The 23100-nt window shown below is 35.6% G+C and overlaps 1 protein-coding gene across 3 annotated transcripts in view; it reads left to right on the forward strand.

Moving 5' to 3' along the window:
• Window positions 1-23100, forward strand: part of LOC145287837 (kidney mitochondrial carrier protein 1-like) — a 350123-nt gene that overhangs the window by 165735 nt on the left and 161288 nt on the right. The gene's annotated exons all lie outside the window — the stretch shown is intronic.

Raw genomic sequence — 23100 nt, forward strand, 5'->3', positions numbered from 1 at the left:
GCTTTTACATAGTGTTCATACATTTTAATTTGAAACCTTCAAAATAACAACCAAAAAAGATATGGGACTTCTTCTTTAAAAATAAAGCATCTCTGTAGATCTTACGAAAAGACTTTATTTAATGTCAATGCTAAAAGTAGAATTAGAAGAAAATCAAATTAAATCAAACATAATCTGTACCCTTTTGTGTGTGTCTCTCCCTATACTCTTTTGTGTGTCTCTCTCCCTGTATTCTTTTGTGTGTCTCTCTCCCTGTATTCTTTTGTGTGTCTCTCTCCCTGTACTCTTTTGCGTCTCTCTCCCCCTGTACCAGGGTTGCGGTTGCGGAGTCAGAAGGAGTCAAAGGTTTTAACTGGAGTCGGAGTCGGATTTCTAAGAATACTAGGAATTCGAGTTGGAGTCGGAATTTTTTTATCCGACTCCGACTCCTTAAGTCCAATAAATTTATTTTTTTACCTGGTTTTCCTGTTTGGTTTTACCAGTTTTTTTGTGTTTTTTTTTTTTTTACATTTTCACATCAAACAAGGCACATTGCCATTTTGATGTAGGGGTCTACTATCGAGGACCTAAGTTGCAGGGATACTATGTAGGGAGTTTAGCAGCAAGATATCTGTTCACATTACACTTGAACTTCTGCATGTTAGTACAGTTGGAGAAGCAGGAACCTGGAAGAGAATTCCAAAGTCTAACAGTTCTGGGGAAAAAGCTATTAGAGTAGAAGGCTTTCTTACATCTAGGGATCTTTAATGTGTAGGGGTGGGACTTCACTGCTTGTTGGGTTTGTCGGGAGTATTTTTATCAAGGTGGTACAAGAGCTTGTAGTTCGTTGGAGCATCCACCATTAAAATACTTGTAAAACAAGCAGAGGGATGCAACATTTTATCTATGCGACAGGGGCTGAAGCTTAGATGACAACAGTTCAGGACCTATCAGGTTGGTTACTATCTTTTGAACTCTGTCTAGGAGCAAGAGACTAGTAGCAGATGCACCAGCCCAAATTTGACAGCAATACTTCATACATGGGAAAATGGTGGCTTTGTAGAGATACAGGATACTTTCAAGTGTAAGTAACTTTCTAGCACGGTAGAACGAGCCCACCTTCTTTGCAGCAGCCTTGGCAATTAGAGATTAGCCTGGACGCGAGTATTACAAGCTAGCTATGGCTCTCTTCTAACTCACATTTATTTCCACGTGTGGTATCGAAATGAACATTGTATCGAAATAAACATTCTTTATCATGCGAAACAACATACACCGACACACACACCTACTTTTTCTTACCACAAGACACTAACCCTTTGCCCTGTCTCTACTATCAGACGCATGTTCCTACATACATCAACACTCTGAATTCTTTGTCCTTTCTTTCTCTTTTAACCGGCTTCCTTCTACTGACGAGTACTACCTATAAACATGTGTAAACGGAACTGAACTGTTCTCTTCTTCAACCAGCCGGCATGATATTAATTCTATCTTTAAACACATTGAACACTTTTCTCTCTCTTTCAACAAACTCTTTTCACAACTACTACAAGCGAGCACAAATCTGTGCCTAATACGTTTCTCTCATCTACTAACGCTACTAACAAAAATGACAAATAAAGTTGTTTATTAACATAGAATGAAACTCCATTTATATACAGGGTTCCTTTCCATGCACGATATGGCACTACAAACATCCCAATATTATGCAACTGATGATAGAACAGCCGTTCTAAGCGCTACCAAAGAGTCAGGGTTCCTGTACTGTCAGTTGAAACTAGCAACTGTCAAACCATTACTCTCAAACCTGTCCGACAGGAGTGGCACAGTCCAATCATGTTAGCAAATGTGCTGTAGGTGTTAATTTTCATGTCAAGATAATCATTAGTACTTTATCCCATCTGAGTGAAAGAAAGATGTATTTGCTAATTAACATAGATCACTTATAATCTGGGAACAAACTGTGGCTATTAGTTATCTATTTTATAGATATTCTATAGAGTATAAATATAGGTTAAGCTAATGCATCCCTTAGCAATAGAAATCTATAGATGTTTAGTATTTATCGATTTTTAAAAAGTTTACTAAAGGTTAGGACCGGAAGCTAACCCCTCCTCCCAAGGTACGTGCAAAGTATGTGATTTTATATCAGCTTGGGGAGAAGAGCAATTGGTTTTTTGTCAAGTTAGAACAGGAGAGATGATATAATTACAAGAATACAGCATTAATATACAATATAGATGTACAGGGATTTGGGGAGGATTTAAGAGTATAAGGATTTTTAATGTTTATCATGCAAAACAGATAGGAAGGCGTCTTGGAGGCAGAATTTGTTTGAGTCACCAGCTCCAGGAAGGTTGTCGACCATGACTGAGGAGGCCTCCCTCTCCCAATTTTATTATCAGAGTTTTCTTTCTCTTAGATGGATGATCTGACAAGATCTACAGGTCCATCACACCAAGAGGAGTAACCATGCGCCTGGTTTCTACACCAGGTATTTCTGCACCCCCCGCATGGATGAAGATATTGAGTATCTTACTTTAAAGTTTTTCTCTATCCTACATGCAGGATTAGAGATAGATTCCCCTCTAACATTTACAAGAAATTATATCTTTCAAATACTGTGAGAGAATCAGTCTGCTCTAGCAAGCAAAGAAAGAAGAAATTGTATCTTTCAAGTACTGTGAGAAAACCAATCTGCTCTACAAACTAATTGGTTTTAAAATGAATGAATAATAATTATTTGAATATGTAAGAGAATATAAAGCAAAGAAAACAAAAGAAATGGTGGGACTAGATCTACATAAAGAGGTTCCACATAACATGGATATAGATGTACTTAACTTGGTGTTCTTTAAGCGACCCATGTTGGTCTAGCTAAAAGACCAGTATCTCCACGTGGAATGAATTGGGGTGCAAAGATTAGTGTTTATTTGAGAGCAGTAAGAGGGAGGGATGGAGGATCTGCTTTAAGAGCCAAATGTGTGCTTTGATTTTAATACTTCCTTCTTTTATTTAATTGAAACGGTATAATTTTCGAAAAACATACAAACTCATTTACCAAAGGGACGAATGCTAGAAAAAAGATGTGTATTTCCAATTTTTCTTTTGTGTCTATTTATATATTGCTAACTATTACTAATATATTACAAACAAATGACATGCAAGAAAAATCTGGGAAAATAGTTTCAAGTGGGTAGATAGCACAGAATATAGAAATGGAATAAAATAATACAATAAAATATTTCTTTTAGTAATATCTATTTAAAAGGCAGATTAAGGGATGGTTAAAATTTTAAATAGATTTAAAACTTTTTTTTTAATGCAAGTCGCTCTTACAAAATTTCATTATTGTATTTTATTGTATAACATGGGGGAGTAGACTCGCCAGTTAAAATGGATTCAGATAAGAATGGGAGTTTGGAAATGGGGTTAAAAATACTCTATAAATACATTTAAAAACACAAACTAATTTTATAGACTAAGTTAAGATAACAAAGGGATAAAAAAATTTACAATTAAATTTTATTATGCTATCGGTTCAAAAGAGACCACAATATTTCAGGCCATGGCATTTCGAAGCCAAACACTTCTCATCAGAAGAGTGGAGTAAAGACATATTATACAGAGAAGAATTTTTTTTTAAAGATAATATTGCCTTTCTGAAAAGAGGATCAAAGAAAAAAAAACATGAAGCTGTGTTGAGACTAAAGCCAATTAATAAATAAAGATTCCAGGACTTCCAACAATCACTGTAAAAGAGTAATAAAGAATGTGAGAGAGTTGTATGCTCAGTCCAAGTCGAAAGTAACTGAGCAGCGGCTTGGTTACCACCACTTTTGGTAAATAGCAAACAGGATCCTGAACAGAATCATGTGCTCTATCCCAACCATCATCAATGGACCTGTGGTAACCTCATCAGTATCAGACAAAGCCAAAGTCTTTACCAAGAACTTTGCAACTAATTATACTCAATGCGACCAAGGCCATATTTCCTCTTTTATTAGAAAACACACTATGCGGCATACAAATATCTGTGTGTGATATTGCAAAGCTAATCAAAATACTTGATGGCATTCCAATTATAGTGCTGAAAAAGCTTCAACCAGAACTAGTTCCCATAATTACAAAGCTATTTAAGCATTGTCTTAAAGAGAATTGCTTCCCGGCACCTTCAAAACCTCATTAGTATGACCTGTATTTAAGAATTCAGGTGATCCATCATTTTCCTCTCATGACAGACCAATAAGTCAATTGGTGGAATCCATGTTAAATGCAAAGGTAGTCAACCACCTCAGTAAAAATAACCTTCTTAGTGGAATGTAATATGGTTTTGGTTCTGCTATATCTACAGCAGATGTGCTAACGGTTATATCTCATAGAATTAGTAAATCTCTCTATGGAGGCTTCCATTCTAGGGCAATTGCTCTTGACATATCAAAGACCTTTGATAGGATATGGCATAAAGACCTACTTCACAAAATCTCCAGTTATGGTATAGCTGGAAATGTGTTCTCAATTATTAAATAATTTCTCTCTGATAGATTCATAAGAGTAGTGGTTGATGGAAAGAAATCAGAAGCTCACAGTATTAATGCTGGAGTCCCTCAGTGGCCCATCCTGGGCGCAACTCTCTTCCTGATCTGCACATTACATCAATGATCTTCCAAATCACATCGTAAGATCATTCATGTACATGTATGCTGATGATACTACCATCTATGGCAGCACATCAAAGGCTTTAAATGACTAACTTCTTTCTGATTCTCTCCTCTCTTAAGCATGTGGTACAATAGAGAAAGAAGTGGCTAGTTAATTTTAATGCATCTAAAACCAAGCTTTATATCTTTAACGCTCTCCTCCCCTATCTGGCATCAATTGAAATGAATGGCTCTTGTTTTGGGGAGGCTCCATGTTTTGGAAAACTTCTGGGCTTGACGTTTACTCGTGATCTGAGATGGAACATGTACATTAAATCCGTTGCCAAGACTGCTGAAAAAATAGTGGGATCCTTCTAGCGCTCCAGTAGATATCTCACTGCTGATAGAATTCTCTATTTAAGTAAGAGCCAGGTACATCGAAAGATGGAGTACTGTTGCGACGTCTGGGTAGGAGCTGCTAGAAAACTCTTATCCTGCCACGACAAAGTTCAAAATAGACTTTGTAACCTAGTGGGGGTGCCCTTTTCTCTTCTCTGCAACCTCTTTCCCGCAGAAGAGACATTGCGAGCCTGTCTCTCTGCTTTATCGTTATTTTCATGGCAGGTGCTCGTCTGAGCTCCAATCTATGGTCCCCTCTCACCAAACTTTCATGATAAACACTCGTCTAACTGAAGCTACTATCAATAATTTCCCTCACTCTTTATCTGTGCCTAACCTAAACGTAGATTCCATGAACAAAGCTTCTTTCTTAGAACTGTACACCTGTAAAACTTTCTTCCATTTGGCTGCTTTCCAGCCAACTACAATTTGGTCATATTCAAGTACAACATAAACAAATTCTTGAGTCATCCCTCTTAAGTAATCCAATTTGCCAAATTTCCACTACTAACGATTACTACGATATTGTCCCATTGACTTCTGTACACTCATTAACACTTATCCTCGAGTGGCATTTGGGCCTTGATAAGTGATGTAAAAAAAAAAAAATGAAAAAGCTATAAAGGGCTATAGTGCCATGTGTTGCTTCTTATTGATTTATGCCTGTTATTTTCTTTAGGGAGAATAAGATTGTAATTCTGGATCGATCGCTGACTAATCCAATTGCCAAATTCCATTTGATTCAGGAACTGGATAACTTTCAAATTACAATCTGATTGTTATCCAATGTAATCCACAGTGATCCCATTCAAAGACAGAACTTTCATTGATCCTGTGTGACGTCACAACCAAAATGAAAACAGCTGTCTAGAAAATTAGGTTTGCTTGCATGCCACTTGTGCTCACTAGACTTGTTTGGGCAGGTCTTTGAGAGATTGAGGGTAACTAATTGACAGTTTGTCTGGCTGCTGTTTCTTACTGACAGTACAGGGGCCCTAACTCTTTTGTAATGCTTAGACCAGCTGCTCTATCATTAGTTGTAGTGCCATGTCCGGCATGGAAAGGGACCCTGCTGCTATATCTGGTGGGCTTTCACTAGACCACACCTTCTAGACAGGACTCTGCTAATGGACCACTGTGTGTATACTTGGCATCAAAACAGGCCCATTTTTCTCAACATTCTTCTCCTAAACTTACATTAAACAAAAACGTAATTAAATGACAACCCAAACAAATATCACAATAAATCCAGACAACCACCCAAACAAAACCAATTTGCCTCTGCCCTTGAGGCTCACTTTCACAAATATCCATAGGCTTAGAGGTAATATAGATGATGTAGACTTTTACCTTCAAGTAAACTCCCATGATATCTTAGCATTAAGTGAAGCAAACTTACACTCTAACTACTTTAACATGACAGGATATTTCCTTCTTTGCTGAAGCACTCAGATAGATATATGCATGGGCTTAAAGTCTATATTCGTAGCACCTTCGCTTAAACTAGAGAGAAAAATCTTGAATCGGATGACCAGTCGAATTCGAATTGTGGCAAGTTAAATTTCTAGGATATCTATGAATCCAAAAGCTATACAAAGTACTTCAAACACAACCTGAAAACAGAAACGACTTCATTGAAAGAACGCAACTGTCTTTGCGGAATTAATACAGTGTTTAGATGACCAAAGTCTATCACTGGTAATGAGAGAAACCCTGGACGATGGCTGCAAAGCAGTAAACATATTGAGAGAGCATTATTTATTGAAAGGAAACCCCAAGATTATTTCTTTATACACTGAACTGACCTCTCTAAAACGAATGGAAGCCAAAACTATTACTAATTATATTATAAGAGTCGAAACGACTGCAAATTCTTTAAAAATGTCTGGTGAAGTTATAAGTGACAGTCTGTTAATTTCCATGGTTCTTAAGGGATTACCGAGTGATTTCAAGCCATTTACCACCGTGATAACCCAGTAAGAAAAAACCCCATGACTTTTAACCAATTCAAGGTAGCACTCAGAAGTTATGAAGAAACTGAAAAAATGATCACAGAAAAAAACGAATCCACAAACATCATGACATTTAAAAATACACACATAAAAACACCAAAATTAAATTATACCCATGCCAGGAATAAAAACCACAACTTTGCCAAAAACAATTTTTCTCCTAAGAAAAGTACAAAAATTATTTGCTATAATTGTGGACGACCTAATCACAAGAGTTTCCAATGTAGATACAGGACTCAAAATGGCGACTCCATTAAAAATGTAGAGAGCTCTGTTAGCGAACATACATTTTTATTTTCGTGTACGTTTAATGCTTCAACAAACAATAATAATTTTCTTGTTGATTGTGGGGCCTCGGCACATGTGATTACAAAGGAATCTGATTTTATCAATTTTGACCCCAACTTCAAGCCACAAATATACCGAACACAAAGACAATAAACTACTGATTTTGGTTTTGTGGGTCGATGATATTTTAATCACATCAAATTATGACATAATGTTAACCGATATTAAGAACAAATTAAGTAAAAGATTCAAAATGACCGATCTTGGCAAAATATCCTGGTTTATGGGGATAGAATTTACTCAAAGCAAAGGACTTATTACGATGACTCAATCAAGATACATCAACAAAATACTATTAAAATTTGCAATGGGAGAGTGCAAGAAACGCTCTACACCGGTCGAAAATGATATTAATAAAAATATACATACAGAATCTGACATAATTAATGACACACAATACCGCAAAATTATAGGTAGTCTTATATATTTAATGACTGCAACCAGGCCCGACATATACTATACAGTAACAAAACTGTCACAAAAATTTTCACGACTGACAATGAAGGATTTAAACAGAGCAAAACAAGTCCTGCGTTATTTAAAAGGAACTAAAGAACAGAAGTTAGTATTTAGAAACTCAAGAAATCCCCTAAAATTAGAAGGTTTTTCGGATTCAGACTGGGCAAACGACAAAGATCGCAAGAGTGTATCTGGATATTGTTTCAGACTCTCAGAAAATGGGCCTATTATTTCATGGAAATCTAAAAAGGAACAGATTGTATCTCTCTCTACGTGTGAAGCAGAATTTATCGCGGTCACACACACGACTCAGGAAGCACTCTACCTTAAAAATATTCTAAAGACTATTTAAGAGCCAAAATTAACTAAAAGCCCCGTAGTAATTAATTGTGATAATCAAACCAGTATAGTCTTAGCACAGAACAGGATAATCAACCAAAAGCATATAGATATAAAATACTATTTCATAAAAAACGAGGTGAAAAAGGAATCCATTATTTTGAATTACATATCATCAGAACAAAATATCGCTGATGTATTCACGAAACCCACAACAAGAATAAAGTTACAGCGTTTTTTCACAAAACTTGTTAGGGAATTTGACTGAATAATTTTTTTTTTTTTCACGGCCCTGTATGTATATAGATTTCTATATATAAAAAAAAAAAAAAAATAGTCCTGGACAAGACGTTAAACTGTATCCATTTTATTTGTATTAACACTTTAACCTACTAATGCGTAACTAATACTTTTGCTGAAATAAAAAAATAAACATTTTCTTTTTAAAAAAGTCACTTAAAAAAAAAAAAAACTCTTTGTAATTTTCCTTTTCGACAAAATACTTTTTGCATGCTTATTTTAAGGCACGCAGAAATTACAATTGACTTTTATTTTTGTGTGCACATTAGTTTTCTTTCTTATTTTTCAAAAATGTCCTATCTTTTTTTGCATTGTTTTCATTAACAAAAAAAAAAAACCTCTTTAAACGGGTACATATTGCATATATGTTTATTTTTATGTATATTTATTTATATGTATGCGTTTTTCTTTTCTTTTCTTTTCTTTTTTTTTACAAAACTGCATAATCAAATTTAAGAAATGGCTTCTTTTTAACATACCCACCCCTTTTTAAGGTTAAAATACCTTCCATTTCTTTTATTTTTCTTCTCTGTACACATATATATCTGTTTTGACATTTAAAATGGCGTCTTTTTACATGCTAAAATTTTAAGATCCAAATGATTTCTAATTTTTGTTATATATAATTGAATATAAAATAAAATATTTATTTTTGAGCAGAACGAACACAAGGGACTTCCCCATTATAAAAAATAGGGAGGATGTTGCAATATTTTGGATGAAGAATGGGGTATAATCCCACACAGTCGGCCGATTCTATTTATAAACGATGCTGCTAGGAACTGACAAATCAAATTAATTCACATTCTGCTACCAACCAATCAGAAACCAGAATTGCTTCATAAATATTAAACCTTTTCTGGAGCAATTTCACATGTTTTTTTCCATCTTGACACGGTAAGAATATTCTGCTCTGTGGAACCGTCTACTGCAAACAAGTCACCTCTCAGGACTTGTGTGTAACAACGAACCATCGGAAACTGTTCTGTCTATTGCAAACCAGTCACCTCTCAAGACTTGTTTAGAACAACGAACCATCTGAAACGTTTCTGAAACTAAACATGGCTTACACTTCTAGAGTATAGATGCAGCACTCTCCTCGGATAGTAACGCCCAAATACATGTGTTTGGTCACTTTAATGTCAACCATAAAATTGGTTTGGTTTCTCATGTTACACAGATGCAGTTGGACGCTCTACTTATAGCTTCTCTGTAGCCCACTCCTTCACACAGGCAGTAATGTTTCCAATTGGTCTACCAGATCGTGAACCGTACCAGGTTTCACTTCTAGACCTATTCCTCACCACAGTACCTGAGGATTGTGTGACTAATGCCCACAGTCCACTTGGAAATGCAGACCACCTAGTGGTATCAGTTGACATCACATTTAGATCCCAACCTCATGTGAGTAATCATTGCTCAAAACAAGGTACTACAACAGGGCTGACTGGGAAACCATTAGAGAGCACGTCCAAGATGCCCACTGGACCGGTATCTTCTCTCTTCCTGCTGAACAGTGTGCCAATGAGACAACTGAATGGTACAAAGTGGGTATTGAAGCACATTCCCACACAGAAGTATTATAGCAATCCCCACTCACCCCCGTGGTTCATTACAAATTGTACAGCTGCTATTGCATAAAGGCAGCATGCATTCCGTCAATTTGTACGTCATAAGTCAAATACAAATAGGCAAAAATTCCTTGCTACGTGACCTAGCTTGCTGCACTGGTAGCAACGAATGCGTCTTGGCGTTTCCTGAGCAGACGTGTCCTTTACACTGCTTTGGTTTCAGCAGTCCCTAGAAAAGTTGTTTGGCCTGCCACATTTATAACAGTTTACGCCATCTTCTAATGGAGTAGATGCTTCTGCAGCTGCTAGCACCGGCTTCACATCTTTTTCTTTTAAAATATTGTGGGATCTAGCCAACAATTCCTAAAGCCTAATCTCGCTAAGCCTTGACAATGCTCATAGTAGTCGGCTGGTGTCGTCTGGGAGTCCTGTGAGAAAGGCACAACTTAATATGTGTTCAGTCACTCAACCAAACGGTGCAACTAATGTCTTTAAATCCACCAGGTAGACATCCACCGTCTCATCCAACCCAAGCCACCATTTGAACTGTCTCCAGGCAATAGAAGGGTCCGTAGCAAAGGCCGTGTATAGTGCCTCCTTAACCTCCTCCAGAGTTGGTTCATCCCCGAGCTGTTAATAAATGGAGTATGCCCCCTTGGTCAGCCTCAATGGGAGGACAAGCGTGGGATCCTTTATTTTGCAAAGCCGCGGACAAGCTCAGCTTTTTCCCACCACTCAACTACCGAGGGTCCGTCGGAGGAGCCATTGAACTCTGGTATCAATCTCAGATCAAATTTGTCCATTGCAAAAAATGCACTGAAATAACTTGCAGTCGATCAACAGGCAAAAATCACTGCTCATACAAATTCTCCCAACTGATTTTGCCACTTCTCAAACGTCAAAGATTTTTCGATCCTTTTCCACCGACAAGTGACCTGTTTTTATAATGCACGCACACATGATCTTGCGAGACTTCATTCACTACAAAACGTTACGGCTGCCATGATTGACTCTTTCTTTATTTCTCAATGCGTGCGACTCACAGGACAGACAGACATGAGGACGTTTGTACAGTAAGCCATTTTCCCCACATACTGCATATATTTTAACATTCATCTGTGAACACATTTACCATGTACTGGATAAAGCAGGTGAAGCCACAGATGTAGCCCTTGATATATTTAAGGCCTTTGACAAAGTCTGGTACAAAGGGCTGCTAATGAAAATTAAATTGTATGGTATATATGAACGTATACTAAATATAATTAGATCCATCTTAGACCATAGAAGCATACAGGTTGTTATTGTTGGATGTATATCCAAGCAGCATAACATTAATGTGGAAGTGCCTCAGGGGTCAATCCTTGTCCCATTATTATTCCTGATATTCATAAACTACCTCCCTGATAATAATGTGCCCGAGATGAGTATATTTGCTAATGATACAATGCTCTATAACATGAATGAGGGAAGAACGGATGTACATAAATCTAAGACAATGGCAGAATCGTTAGAAAATAACCTCCAGAGCATTATGGAATGGGGTTGCAAATAGATAGTAACACGTAGTGCTAGTAAAACTAAGCTGCTCATCTTTAACAATTACAAGACACCTCTCCAGCCCCTATATCCATGACAAATAGCACCCTACCTGAGAATTCTACTTTCAAACTCCTCAGCCTAGCATTTGCGGGCAATATGAACTGGAACAAATACATAGAGGGCATTGCAAAGGTTGCTGGGTTCCCTTTATCGAGCTAGAAGACTATTCACACCTGAGAGTATCCTGTAAATTCACAAGGCCACCATTGGCCCATGCCTGGAGTATTGTTGCCACATCTGGGCTGGTGCATCTACCACTAGCCCCTCCCTTTTGGATAAAGTCCAAAAAAGAGTTGTCAATCTAATCGGTCCCATTTTATTAACTAAACTTCAGCCCTTGTCCTATTGCCGCAATGTTGCATCTCTGTACCTGTTTTAAAAATATGTTAATGCAATGTGTTCTGGTGAACTCGTTGCGCTTGTACCCTCTCGCTGTACATATCCTCGACAAACCCGCTTAGCAATAAGATCTCACCCCTTCACTGGCCCTGTCGGTGGGGCATTAGAATACGCTGACTGCCCCCTTGCAGAGGGTAAAAGTCCCTCAATGGGGGTCCTGGATATGACCTTAAACTATATCCGATGGTGAGGCCCCAGCTTGCGGGCTCTGGGGAGTGTGGAGACACCCTTCAATTGCCATTGCTCCCAGGTCCACTCTGACCCGGAGTGGTAGTACCTGTTAGGGTCCCAACTATGGGTTAAATAGAAACTGACTTGCAAAAAACAAATATATTCTATTAAAAAGATTTTTTCAAAATCACCGGATTCGGCATTAAATAATCTGAAAAGGGTTGATATGCCATAAAACAAAAACAACCAACCAACCAGCCAATCACCCCTTCACTGGTGAGGTGCTTAAATGCCAGAAAGCTTTCTATTCTAATAGTCTCTTCCCTCGAACAGCTAGACTTTGGAATTCCCTTCCTGCTGCTTGCTTTCCTGGTCGTACTGATATGCAGAAATTTAAATGCAACATAAACCGACATCTTGTTAATCTTTCCTAGACATGGTCGCAAATATTAGCCTTTTACATCCAAGTGGTGATATGCCTTGTTAACATGAGTAAAAACAAAGTTGGTTGAATGTATATGTGAGTATATTTATGAGATTATCATACAAGTGAATGATATACATGAAAAATGATATACATGAAAAGTAATTATAAAATGCATACTGAATTGGTGTGGGAGGCTAGTATATGGATCTGCTGAATAGATTTCTACATAGGGGTCAAGGAGACCGGAGTCCGAGTAGAAGATATCAAAGGAGTTGAAGTCTGAGTTGGCATCCTAGGAATTCTAGGAGTCGGAGTCAAACTTTTACCATTCGACTCTGCGACCCTGCCCCGTACTCTTTTGTGTGTCTCTCTCCCTGTACTCGTTTTTGTCTCTCTCCCTGTATTCTTTTTTTTTTTCCTCTCTTCCTGTTCTATTTTTTCCTCTCTCCCTGTAAATTTTATTTCTATCTCTTCCTGTACTCTTTTTTCTCTTTCCCGGTATTTATATTTGTCTCTGTCTATGTATGTTATTTTTCTCTCTCTGCATACTCTTTTTTTCTATCTCCCTTTACTCTGTCCCTGCCAATACTCTTTTCTCTCGCCCTTATTTGACTCTTTATTCACTTACTCCCTTTACTTTTTACCCTCTCCCTATATTCTTTACTCTTTCTATCCCTTTACTCATGACTCTCTTTCTTCACTCTTTACCCCTTCATATACTATTTACTCTTCTCTCTCTGTTTACCGTTCTATTTAAACTTTTATTCTCTCTTTCTATTCTTTACACTTCTTCTCCCTATACTCTTTACTCTCTCTCTCTTTTTCTCTCCTTTTATCTTTTTCTCTCTCTTTTCTCTCTTTTGAATCTTTACTCTTTTACTCTCTCCCTATACGCTTTACTCTTTTTCTTTTTACTCTCTCACCATTTACTCTTTACTTACGCTCTCTCTCCTTTTACTTTTTTTTATTTCTCTCTGTCTCTTTACTTTTCACTCTCTCTCTCCCTTTACTCTTTACTCTCTCTTTTCCTTTATTTTTTACTCAATCTCTCTCCATTTACTCATTCCATTTGTTCTCCCTTTACCCTTTACTCTCTCCCTTTTTTTACTCTTATTCTCTCTTTCCCTTTGCACATTGTTACGCCGTAACCCCGCCCTACTAGGGATGGTAGAGATGGGTGGCGTAACGAGATATAAATAAAGAAATTTCACAAGTTCCTTAGCAATGCATTATTGCATTGGTATGGGAAGGGAAATCCGTCTCGAAGACAACAATAAAATGAAATGTACTGGACAATGAAATCACATAGGAATAACGAGGACAAATACCAATAAAAAATTAGCAAACGTTTATTTATGTAAAAATAAAATAAAATTCAAGAAAAGAAAAAATATATAACTAAGTGAAATAGTCTCATGTCATTCAAATTTTACAGGGGGAAAAATATATAACCAACATGTAACAGTCCATATTCATATCAAAGAAAAAGTTTGTCTGCTCTTTTTGAGATGGATTATAAGTTATATGAGCGAGATGCAAGAGAGAGATGAAAAGTTTTGAATGGATAACTTTGGATTTTCTTTTAAAATGTGTCCTTTTGTTTTTAGATTTCTTTCCTTTGGTTTATATTCAATCGCCTTCATTGTTTACAATTGTTATGTATGCGTTGTTTGCTCCGAATCCTCGTTTCTGAAGCTCATATGAAGCTTCATTAGTATTTCGACATTCTTTAGATTTTTCACTCAGCTATATCATGGTTGGGTTTATTTTTGTCTTGCTTGTCTTGATGGTTTGTATTTCCCACCATTCAATGTCGTAATCAATTGCATGCACACGTACATGACAATTCCTCTCGCTTTGCCCATTGTTTCCATGCCTCCTCATGTTTTCATTAAGCGCACACACGCAAGTGTTGGTCGCCCCATGTTAGCTATTGTAGCTTTCGCCGCCATTGTCTTCACTTTTCACTATCTCCACTTCGCTGCATTCGCCACCCCCAACCTCCACTCCTTAGGGCAAAGCTCCCACTGCTATTCATGACTCTTGTCAGTCCTCTCTCTCTCTCTATACGGTTTGTTTCTCTCTCTCTCTCTCTCTCTCTCTCTCTCTCTCTATATATATATATATATATATATATATATATATATATATATATATATATATATATATATATATATATATATATACACGGTTTATCTCTCTCTAGTTTATCTTTCTCTATCCTTTGCTCCGGTTTATAGATTCTCTCTATCTTTTCTCTCCCCTCTCTCTCTCTTGTCTATGAGCTTTCTTTTCTCTTTCCTCTTCTGCCCTTCATTCATAGGATCTCCTTCTCTCCCTTCTCCTCCTGTCCACAGGTCTCTTCCTCTTTTTCTTCCTATTTTGCTTGCATAATGAAATGGAAAAATAATAAAATAAAAGATAGGGCAAATTGAAGTGATTAAAAGTTTTTCGGTGAATTGTTAAGAACGTCCCGTCATCAAAACAATCTGTACTGTTAAGAAAATGGAATCATTATTTAGAATATGTTTTAAACTACATTTTTAAATAAAATGAGTGCGGATAATGAATTAATAAAATATTAACTGTAAAGGCACAATTATGTTTTTTAAATAATAGCGACCAAAGTTTGCCTTTTAATTTCAGGAACTTTTTTGTAGTGGAAACATTTTAGATTTCAAACACGCTCGTTATTGATATTGAAAATTAACATTTGTTTATTATTTAATTTGAAAACATTATGATTTAGGCTTAATTATTTCGAAAGGAAAAACGAAAAAGACTTGTTTAAAATATGTATTATTATATTTCTAGTGTCTGCAGTGAATTTAAACATATTTGTTTTATCTTTTTTAATTTATTTTTCTATTAGGTTGGTGCAAAAATAATGAACATCAAAAACATTATTTTTGCACCAACCCTTCACATCAAATTCTATTTGAAATTTTTATTCCAGTTTTATATTAAAAAAAAAAAAAAAGTCCATTATTCTACACATTCTTTACGAAACATAACCACATAAATTTTCAAGTTTTTCTACTTAATAAAAAATACTTTGCAGAAAATTAGTGTCAAATTTTAATTTCTTTTATTTTTAGGGAGTAATTTTTTTTAAGCTGTGTTTTTCTTCTAAAATTATAGTTTAAAAATCAGATAACCCACAAAGATTATATAAGGAAACTCCTTTAAAGGTTTTTTATTATTTGTGCATCTACGTTATTGTGATAAAATAACTTTATTTAGAAAGCCATTCTTAATATGGGAAGGAGGTTGTATTGTAACTATTCTGTAATAAACAAAAATATCATAAAAATTAAATTTAACTTGAAAATACTATTAAAAATAGGATAGTAACATAGATGCACAAGCACTGGTTTTTCAAACTCTAAACACTAAACACTCGTTTAAAATGGCACAGCTACAGCAAGAATAAATCTCTGTATGTATTCATGTTATCGAAGGAGGAGCTAAAATCTGCTAAAAATGTCTAAACTAAATACTACTATGCCTCTGATTTGGTTTGGTCCTCTCTCTTCAATACATCTAATTCAACTCTACAAAGTTTTTCATTATTTCTTATAACTAGCACTTATTATTTTACGTACGAAGCTGGAACATAGCCTAAAACAGTTTCCTTCAGTTATAATCCATTTATTTATTTTACTTTTCAGATTAGAATGTCAGTAAAAGCACAGCGTTCAGTTTTAACCTGTGGTTCACAAAATTTGATGGTCCACCTTGTCATTTTGATGAAACAGCACCCCAACTTCATGACAAGTCATTTAGTTTAGTTATTTCCTCGAAAACACTTATCCCACTTAAAAAATAGTGAGATTTCTAAATTAATTGCCAAGGAAATAATTAGTATTCGGCAAGCAGTTAATCCACAAATACCCTTGTTAAGGTAACATTATATAGGACAGAAGGTCAATATATTTTGCTATAAGAGGGCCAAACAGATTGACAGGAAATCTCTTGCAGCAATCAAAGTGAAAATAATGAAGGAACAGCTACACAGACTGTTTGATATATCTTCTTGTAGCTGTAAACTTTCTGCCTTGAGATGTGATGACTTTGCAGTAAAGTGCAAGACAAAAAATTGTCAAACAAGGCGCATAATCTGCACTTGTTCTCCTAACAAGGAGGTAAAATTAATTCTATAGATTCACCTGCAATTATGTCTTTTTTTGTGAAAAATAAAATAATATATTGGTATTTATTATGTAATCTGGCTCTATTATTAAACATGCAAATTTTCCAATTTTCAGGTTCCACTATTATTCCACATTTACAGCAATTTTTAAATTAATTGATGGAACAACAAAAATCCTAACAACATTTACTGGTCCTTTGGGGGAACTTTGTATCAATAATTATCAAGATTTGCCTCAAGTAGAATTCTAAAAAATTAGTGTCCCTCCCGATCATCATTATCTGACAGCAGAAGAAACAAATAATTTAAGTGTGAAGACCAGAGGCTACTTTTTGAGTATGCTGTTGGCATTTCTTGTGCAGAAGTTAACTTAGAAAATTGGGCCCTTGAATCAAGGAAGATGGCTAACATAAGCCACAAGATGAATGTGTTTATGGACCAGAGGTGTCTATCCTCAAACACTATGATAAATTAAACATTCTGGTCAAATTTATCATCCAAGTGTATGCAGTTAGTTGGTTTGAGATCAAAACCGACAATATTTTTTTTAACCAACAACAGTATATTTTAATATGATTCATAGAACAAAACAGTTAACTGAAATCCAAATTACTGTTTTTAACAGTTCAAAATATAGTGCTTTTGCACTACTTCCAGAAAATATAATATCGATGATAAACTCAGATGTGAGGATGTGAGAGAAGAGGGCATTCAAACGATTTTTTCCATTAGGTAAATAAATATTTATTCATTAAATTTTATTAGTTTTCTTAATTTACCCAAACAATAGTTAGTTTTTTATTCATATTAAATCGCAAAAATATAAAAAATAAGTTTTTCAAAGAATTGTTTTGTTTTTTTGTGTTGTTTTTCCAGACATAGTGAACAACTAAAAAAAAAAATGAAAAATATTACTGCTATCAATTTTGCAGCCACACACTGGTCAAATTTGATTGATTTTTCTCAAAAAGTTGTATATGGGCAAGACGTAGACACATTATTACAAAGTCATCGTGCCAGCAAATTAGGCCTTCATTTTCCTCAAAAGGAAATTATACAGAATAATTTAGTTCTATTGTAAGTTTATATTATTGCCTCTAATAAAAAATTAAAATAAATGGTTCTGTAACTTGTATCAAGTTGTTATATTGTGTAATACATCTACACATATCTTTTTGAATTGTGAAATTGAAAAGACTTAGTTGCTAATTAGCTTTTTTGACAATTTTTGTTTAATTTATGCAGTAAAAGTTGAGATATTTTGCTAGTTCTGATTCATAATTAAAATTATAATTCATGTATTTATTTTTCTTTCAATGTATTTCATATAAATATATCCATTTTAATTGAATATTTTATAAAAATAGTGAAATTTCAAAGTCAGTGTTGTGAAAAATAAATGAAAATGAAGGATTTTTCAGCATTTTTCTACACGATTTTTAAAATCAAATGCTCAGTTTTCTGTTCAAGATGGGAATCTAATTCTTGGTACATCATTAAATCATTCGTTGACATCTATGCATGCTGATGACACGACCATCTATGGCAACACATCAAATGCCGTAAATGACAAAGTTTTCTCTGATTCTCTCTCCTCTGATCTCAAGCACATGGTTCAGTGAGGGAAGACGTGGCTGGTTACCTTTAATGCATCTAAAACCAAACTCCTATCTTTACATCATCAACGCTCTGATCCCCATCTGGCATCAATTGAAATGGATGGCTCTCGTCTAGGAGAAGCCCCATATTTTGACAAGCTTCTGGGTTTGTCCTTTACTCCTGATATGAAATGGAACATGTACATCAAGTCTGTTGCCAAGGTCACTAGAAACATAGTGGGATCCTTCTACCGCTCCAGAAGATCTCACTACTGATGCAATTCTCTATCTATATAAAAGCCAAGTACGTCCAAGGATGGAATACTGCTGCCATATCTGGGCAGGAGCTGCTAAAAACAGCCTATCCTGCCTTGACAGAGTACAAAATAGACTTCGTGGCTTAGTGGAGGATGCCCTTTTCTCTTCCCTGCAACCTCTCTCCCACAGAACAGACGTTGCGAGCCTATCTTTATTTTATTGTTATTTCCATGGCAGGTGCTCGTCTGAACTCCAATCTCTGGTCCCCCCTCGCCAATCTTTCACGAAAAACACCCGTCTAGCTGAATCCACTGTCAAAAATTTTCCCCACTCTTTATCTGTGCCTAAATCTAAATGTAGATTCCATGAACAAAGCTTCTTTCTTAGAACTGCACGCCTGTGGAACTCTGTTCCGTCTACCTGCTTCCCACCTGACTACAATCTGGATGTCTTCAAGTCCAACGTAAACAAATCCTGATGAACCGCCCCTTTAAGTAAACACTTCATTAAATCTCCACACTAATGTACTGTACTTGCAATAACCCTACTCCTTGAGTGGCTTCCATGTAAAAAAAGAAAAATAACCCTTCTCCTTGAGTAACCACCGTGTAAAAAAAAAAAAAGTTCTTATCACATCAAATCCCAACTATCATCACCAGTGCCATGTTGATTTTCTGAAAAAAGTTGCAAATCGACCTACCCTATTGATTCATCTGGCACTATGTAAGCCAGACATTTCTAGCGTCAAGCAGAGAGCACATACCTAGTTAACCGCTCGCAGTAAACACCAGGACTCTTTCACCTTAATGTAAACAGGACCAGAACATTGACAACATATGGATTCGAAAAAAGGACCCACAAGAATCTCCTTTGGATAAACGAATAACTTCAACTAACTTGTATTTTTATACCTTCTTTGAAAAAGTAAAGATTGGCTCCACAAAGTTTTTTCAACAACAAAAAACGACCTCACCTCGGAAAAGTTTATTTTTCAAATAGCTGTGAGTAGAAAGAAATCTACTATGCTGTTTAGTGGTAAAGAATTGACCTAATTTATTTATAACTGTTGGTTTATGCAAGTCATGCAAAGTTTTCAAATTTGAAAGAAGACATTTTTATTGCCCTAGAATATTTTTCTTTATGCAAAATTCTTTATTTTTGGACTATTCGTTGAAAGTGGACATTTTTGGTTTTAAATGCAACAACGGAAAAAAAAAAAGAAACTAGTTTTTTTTTGTGGGTGGGCCAATTTTCGCTTGTGCAAATATCTTAATTTTCCCTCTTTGCAAGAAGCCATTTTCGTTTTACAGTATATATTTGAAAAAAAATATTTTTACTGTGACCTAAAAAATTTTCTGTTGATAGTCTGCATGATTTTCTCTGTAAAACAATAAGAAAAGAAAAAAATGTATATATATATTTGTAAGTAAATGAAGATGTAAAACAAAACCTCTTTCCAAGGATTTATTGAACAAAATTCACAGCTACTAAAGCAAGAGAGAAAGAACTCAGTCTTTTAAAGAAAAAGGAACACGTGCAAAATCACGTGACAAGAAACTGAATTTGCATATCTTTTTTTCTTTTTTTTTTTTTTTAATAGTAAAGACAAAACAATTTAAATGAAAATATTTTAAACAGTAAGAACAAAATAATTTAAATGAAAATATAACACAACTCTACAAATGATCAAAACTGCATTCACTCCATTACGAGAATTCAGGACAACAACATGAATACTCAACTGGATTTTTGCTACGAGAAGGATTTCAATTCGTTTTATTATTCCAAATTTTCCATATTCTTTTTTTCAAGAGAGTTAAATTCTCAATTGTCTTTGCATTTTTGAACATTTTTTCTGTTAAAACCATGTGCGTGGGATTTCTTCATGAATATTAATTTGGCATATCTTTTCTGTAAAGTCACGGTTTTTCTGTTTAGCATTTCTTAGATCCAGATTAGTCTTGTGAGTCTATTTTTCAAAATAGAAGAGCTTTTTAAGTTGAAATGATATGTTTACAGCAGATTCAGACTTTAGAATTACAGAAACAAAGAGAAGAGGAAGAAAGGAAGAAAAGAGAAAAAGAAGAGGAAAGAAGGCAATTCAGCAAAAATATACTAGAAATGCAGATACAGGCCAAGAAAAAATTGGAATTACTCACTAAAGTAATAACGAAGAAATACAGCAACGAGTTAGACCAGAATGTTTTTTCCTCAAACTGCGATCTGGTCTGCATTAGAAACATTTCGCTACATTCCTGAAGATTTGACTTTTGAAGCCTATTTCTGCAGATTTGTTGACGTATTCAGGATTGATTGCAAGTCATGGAGCGAGCATAGGAAGGTTTGTCTTTTATTACAAAAATTAGGAGCTGTGGAACATAATAAGTTTGTTGACTACATCATCCATAAACAGATGAGCGAATTGTCCTTTGACGAAGCAGTGAAATCTTTGATGGAATTATACTGTTCAAAAATCAGCTTATTTCATAAAAGATAGAGATGCATCACCTGACACACAAAGAAGACCAAGATGACACCACATTTATTTCAGTCGTAAATAGACACTGTGACAACTTCTAACTATCATCGATGGCTGACAACTTTAAGGTCCTCATTTTCATTTAAGGCTTAGTGTCGACCAAGGACGCTGAACTCAGACGCTCAGCACTAAACAAATTGGAAAAGGAACCAAACATAACTCTTCAACAAATGGCTGAGGAATGCCAAAGAATCATCTCGGAGAAGCAAGACTCCAAAATTATAGAAGAGGCAGGTGTAGCATACATTAGAAAGGTACGAAGTAACAAAAAATCTTACTCTCCAAACAGTCAAACAAAAGTCAAACATAACCCTTTGGAAAAATCCCCAAAGAAGCCTAAGTTACCAAAATATCCATGCTAAGGATTTGTAGAAATGAATGGAAATGTGATCCATGCAGACGCAACGGAAACAAAGCCTCACATTGCAGAGCAAAAGAACCCTGCAGAAGCTATGTAAAAACAATGAAGACTGAAGCAGAGGACGAAAATTTATGGAAGTACGTGATGGTAAAAATTGGGGAGAAGAATGTTAGACTTCAACTTTACAGTGGTTCAGATTCATCTATCAGAAACCACTATACTTGATGCAAAATTGGAAAACTGAAGATGATGAGAACCAAGACAGTTGCTCGTTCAATAACTGGAGAAAGAATGATTTGAAGGTGAGGTTACCATTAACATTACGTTGAAGGGCAAAACATTGAATCTCAAGATGTTTGTATTAAATATACACTAATAACCTTTTTGGGACAGACTAGGTTAAAAAATTTTAACTCTGGGACTTGCCCATTAGCGATTTTTGTCAAAAAGTGAACGACCTTACAGCTGAAGCTGAAAAACTAAAAGACCTGAATGATTCTGACAAACTAGGCAGCTGTACAAAAATGGAGGCAAAATTCAAGTTAAAAGACAATGTCACCCAAGTCTTCAAAAAGAAACTCAGCATACTGTTTTCCTCTATACAAAAGATTGACATAGAACTGGACAGACTCATCAAAGCTAGAATTTTTACCCAGTCGACTAAAACAAGTGGGCTGCCCCCACTGTGTATGTAAAGAGAAAATTGAAGGATATCAGACTCTGCGCAAACTTTTTGACCAGGCTGAATGCAGCACTTAAGGACCATCATTACCCACTATCCAACCCTAAGGAAGTTTTTATGAAACTAAATGGAAGGAAAATATTCTCAAAAATGGAACTGAGCAAAGCATACCTACAGATTCTCATTGAGGAAGAAAGCTCAAAACTTTTGTGCATTACCACTCACAAGGGACTTTTTAAGTTTGATAGATTTGCTTTTAGGATCAAAGTCGCACCAGCTATTTTTCAACAGAAAATTGACACGATGTTGAGCAGCCCTGATTTTTCTATTGGATACCTGGACAATAGTCTAATAAAAAGTGAATCTATAGAGCAACATAGAAAACACGTTTTTCAGGTGTTTGAAAAGATAAATTAGTATGGCTTCACAACTTAAAGACATCAAATGTGAATTTTTCCTCAACCAAATAAAATACCTAGAGCAGATAATAGATAGGAATGGTAGACTGCCTCATCCAGAAAGGTCCATAGCAATAAAACATATCTGAGCCTCTCGGAAAAAAGCCTTTCTTCAAAAAGCAAACATCCATACCCATACATTTTAGACTAGGGGGGCGGCGAGTGTTTGTAGGTGTGTGTGGTTGTTAATGAAAAGCTAAGAATAAGCGAAGTAAAAAAAGAAAACATAAAAACGAACGTTAAAACTTAAGCAGGGGAGGGGGGTAATCAAAACATTGAAAAAAAAAAAACTAGCATAAGGCAAACGAACGATGTTAAATGTAAAAATCAAAAAAGAAAACAGAAAAACGAACGTTAAAACTAAAAACCAAAAAAAAAAAAAAAACATTTGAAAAATGGCTT

Source organism: Euprymna scolopes, chromosome 11, assembly GCF_053919585.1.
Source record: "Euprymna scolopes isolate OS-2025 chromosome 11, ASM5391958v1, whole genome shotgun sequence".
In the NCBI taxonomy this organism is placed as follows: Eukaryota; Metazoa; Mollusca; class Cephalopoda; order Sepiida; family Sepiolidae; genus Euprymna; species Euprymna scolopes.